Source organism: Carassius gibelio, chromosome A2 (genome assembly GCF_023724105.1).
Source record: "Carassius gibelio isolate Cgi1373 ecotype wild population from Czech Republic chromosome A2, carGib1.2-hapl.c, whole genome shotgun sequence".
Taxonomy (NCBI): domain Eukaryota; kingdom Metazoa; phylum Chordata; class Actinopteri; order Cypriniformes; family Cyprinidae; genus Carassius; species Carassius gibelio.
The window spans coordinates 26,779,662-26,783,766 of record NC_068372.1 but is presented as its reverse complement, the minus strand read 5'-3'; positions in this window follow the sequence as shown (position 1 = coordinate 26,783,766).

Here is a 4,105-nt window from a genome sequence, read left to right as displayed (position 1 = left end):
ACTCTCCCTTCTGCTCTTTCCGAGAGGACACTTTGAAGTATTCAGATATCATATTCCTCTCTGAAGATAGTTATTAAGGACACTTGTGCTGTTCTTGTCGTAATAGAACTAGTGAATGTATGTCAGGAGCTCTAATGTAATATGTCTGGCTCCAAATGGAAAAACTGCAGCCTGTCATATTAACTGGGCCAAATATAGCAAAAGCAAAATACAATAATACATGCAACTGTTCATGCCATTTAATATTTTCGTATTTAATATTTCTTATAGAACCTTTTTTTTCAGGTCTTTTAATGCATTTCAACAAGTGGCGTACAAGAACCAGAATTTTGTGTGTTCCATAATTACTCCATTCTGGAATGAAATAATTACAAATGTAAAAATAAATGTACAAACTGATTGTTACTATTATTCCTAGACACTTTAACTACTAACGAGAGGCTTTCGACCAGCATGTGACTGATTTATATGTTTCAGAGCTTAATATGCAGTAAGTCCTACACACATTCATTATGTGTGATTAAATGTATTTTTCTCCTTATGTGTTCATTTTAAACTGTGGTGCATAAGTAACCCATACAGCTGAACACTTTTAGTGAAGTATGCACATGATAACACTCTGTAAACATCTGTTTATGGCAGGTGGGGCGAGAGTCAAGATGACATGTGCAAAGCTATTGATTTAGGATAGTATGTTTGTATAAAGGGGAGCCTGTTTTTGATATCAATGCGGAGAAAAGTACCATGCAACAACTATTTTGTGATATTTCTTTTGTGTTCATGGATGATTGCTCATTGTGATGTAACCAAGTACATCTCCAGGGCAAACTCATATTCGCTGACCAATTCATTTGGTGACTTTTTTGTACTTCATTTTATATTCATTATAAACAAACAAACATATTTTTTTTTTGATGATTCTTAATGATTCTTTAATTGACTCCAAATATTCTTTCCAAAAAAGTTCATCTTACAATTTTAACTTTTTCCCTAGCATTCTGAGAAAAAAAAGTTATTATTTATGTTTATATTTTGAGATATAAACTCAGAAGTCACAGAATTCCTGTTCAACTCACAATTCCATTTTCTCTCTCTCTCTCTCTCTGAAGAACACCTCACAATCCCACCCCCCCACCCCGGAATTAAAAAAAAAGAAAACGTTTATTGCAACTTTTTATTTTCCGATAGTGTGATCTTATAATTCAGACTTTTTTTTCCCCCCTCAGAATTATTTATATCTCACAATAAAAGTTCAGAATTACAAGAAAAAGGTCACTATTATTATTATTATTATTATTATTATTATTATTATTATTATTATTATTATTATTATTATCATCATTATTATTATTATTCCCTGGTGGAAACAAGCTTCCATATTATACGTATTCTTCCATAAAATACATATTCTAAAGAAAGGACACCAGCTACATGCTATCTTATACATTTGGCATAGTTCACTCAGAAATTACATTTCTGTCATCATTTACTCATCCTCATGTTGTTCCAAACCAGAAATACGTTTTTTTTTTTTTTTCTACAGAACACAAAATAACGAAATCTTGTGCCATGTTTCTTAACAGTTTTGGTGCCCATTGACTTCCAATCTGCAAGCCAAAAACAGACATTTTTCAGTAGATCTTCTTTTATGTTCCACATTATAGAGTAGGCCATATGATATGAAAATATGCAGTTAAATGGCTCTGATGCATCAGCAGTGATCAGCTCTCATCACTAATGAAGGGAGTGAGTTTGACAGAGATATATATAGGGTAGTAAAAACCACAAGCCCTCAGTCAAAAGACAAACCTGCTTGGTAAATGAAACCAGACAGGTTAATGCTCCAACGGCCCATAATTTATCTTCTAGTTTACTAATTTCAAATACTATAAAGCTTAATGTAGTTCTCCTTCACCATGCCAGCTGGTTAAATATTGCATGTGGAACTAGGCCACTTTACAGACGGAGTTCTTTTAGGCGGTGAATTACTGCAGGATAATATAGGCTTGTAAAGTGTCGATACATATGTGGATGTAACAAATCACAGACAGAAACTAGATAAAAAACTCTTCATTTTCTCCATAGGGAAACTGATTTTAGCAGTTAAGAATAAACCTTTTAAGTCAAGCTTAGTGTGGTGAGATTTAGTGATGATATATGGCTCTGTAGACGCTAAGTCAAGGCAATTTCAAGTTTATTATTTAAAAAAATTGTGTAGTTTCGTGAGTAGAAATGCACTACTCACAATAATGAAATGTCCCTATCCAGATGGTTTATGTTAATCATGTGACTCACATTTTGTCACCAATTCACTGTTAGGCAGGTCAAGGAATTTTTTTATTTTTTTTTGAAAACATTTTGTTCACTTTATTTTTTCAAATCAGAAGCTTGACAGTCATTTAGGTTACAAGAAGTTTATAATTTGTGAAACTGTGCAGCACACAACAATCTCAACTTACATAATTCCAACATTACTGTAAATTACCAAACAAAGGATACTTCATTTTACTGTGGTTATAACTACTCACATACTAAACTAGCAAATAATCTCTATATCATTCAGACTTCTTCAAAACTAGGAAAGATGGCACCACAGTGATGTTCTGAGGGTATAGCAACGTTTCTCTTGCGAGACTGGACTGCAATATTCCTCTTTCTTTTGTCTGTTTTTAATAATTCATTCCCACATATCATACTCATTCCTCAAGGTGAGCTACGTAATCTCTGTCAAATCACATAATGCAAACAAAGTATGTGTACATATATCGCCGTGTACTTGTTCAATGCCTCCGGCTCGTTGCACTGCAATCTCTTTCCATAATGCTTTATTGACATTAGGCTGGGGTGATTGTTTCATGTATATATATTGCACCTTGGAAGTGTACTACGTCTAAGCTGTGGACAAATAAATAATGCTGACCTAATGTTTGATCACTTCCCTGCAACCGAATGCTATGTTTGCTTAGCTACAGTCTGGCATATGTATACTGTAATGAAGGAGAACATCAATCAGAGTCTACATCAAGAAGATAACCGAGAGACATATAGCTTTGTTTATTTATATGAATTAAGGCAGATACCAGGACAGATAGATGGATGATCTGCACTGCTGCAGTTTCAGCATGATGGGGTTGTTTTCTGCGAGATAAACACAAACAATTCCAATTTTCCTTTGGCTAAAAAAAAAAAAAAAAATGCTATGTAAAACTGTTCTATTTTAAGCATGTTGATTCATCTTAGCAATTCTTTTAAATCGCTTCAACAAAAACAAGTTGATCACTGATCTGAAACTACTTATGATAGCATTTAAAAGTTTGGGATCAGTAAAATTTTATTCAGAATGGATGCATTAAATTGATCAAAAGTGATGGTACAGAAATTTATAATTTTTAAAAGATGAGCAAATATTTTGAATTAGTTCACCAAAAAGATTAATTTGTGTGTTAGGGTTAGGGTTAGGGTTAGGGTTATGATGGATTTATTCAATGGTTTTGGTGAACTATTCCTTTCCAGTGGAGCCAATAGCAGAGAGTCAGGACAGACTCTATAAGAACAACATGACACTGTGAGATGCTTTTATTTCATTGATGACTGGAAATAAAGTGTACAGGAAGGTCTAGCAAAAGTCCAGGGGGTTTGAATCAAAAGTGGCATGGTGTCATGCCGGGTAAGAGAAGGTCAGATTGTGATAGGCCCAGAGGTTGAAGGCCAGCTGGTTATTGGTGGACTTTATTTGGATCTTGAGGACACATCGTTCATTCACAAGGGAAATGGCTTCCCTGCTGCTGTGATTTATGGAAGAGGTGATGATGTGCTGCTAGCAGCAGGATCCCATTATTGTGGTTTTGCTTTTAGTACTGGCTCCCAATATATCAATGGATTTAACAAAATAGATCTATCTATCTGTCTGTCTGTCTGTCTGTCTGTCTGTCTGTCTGTCTGTCTGTCTGTCTATCTATCTATCTATCTATCTATCTATCTATCTATCTATATACACGAGCTAAATATAATAAAGTTAATGAAAATTATGAAAAAGCATATATCATATGTGGCTCAGTGGTAGAGCATTGCATTAGAAGTGCAAAAGGTCATGGGTTCAATTCCC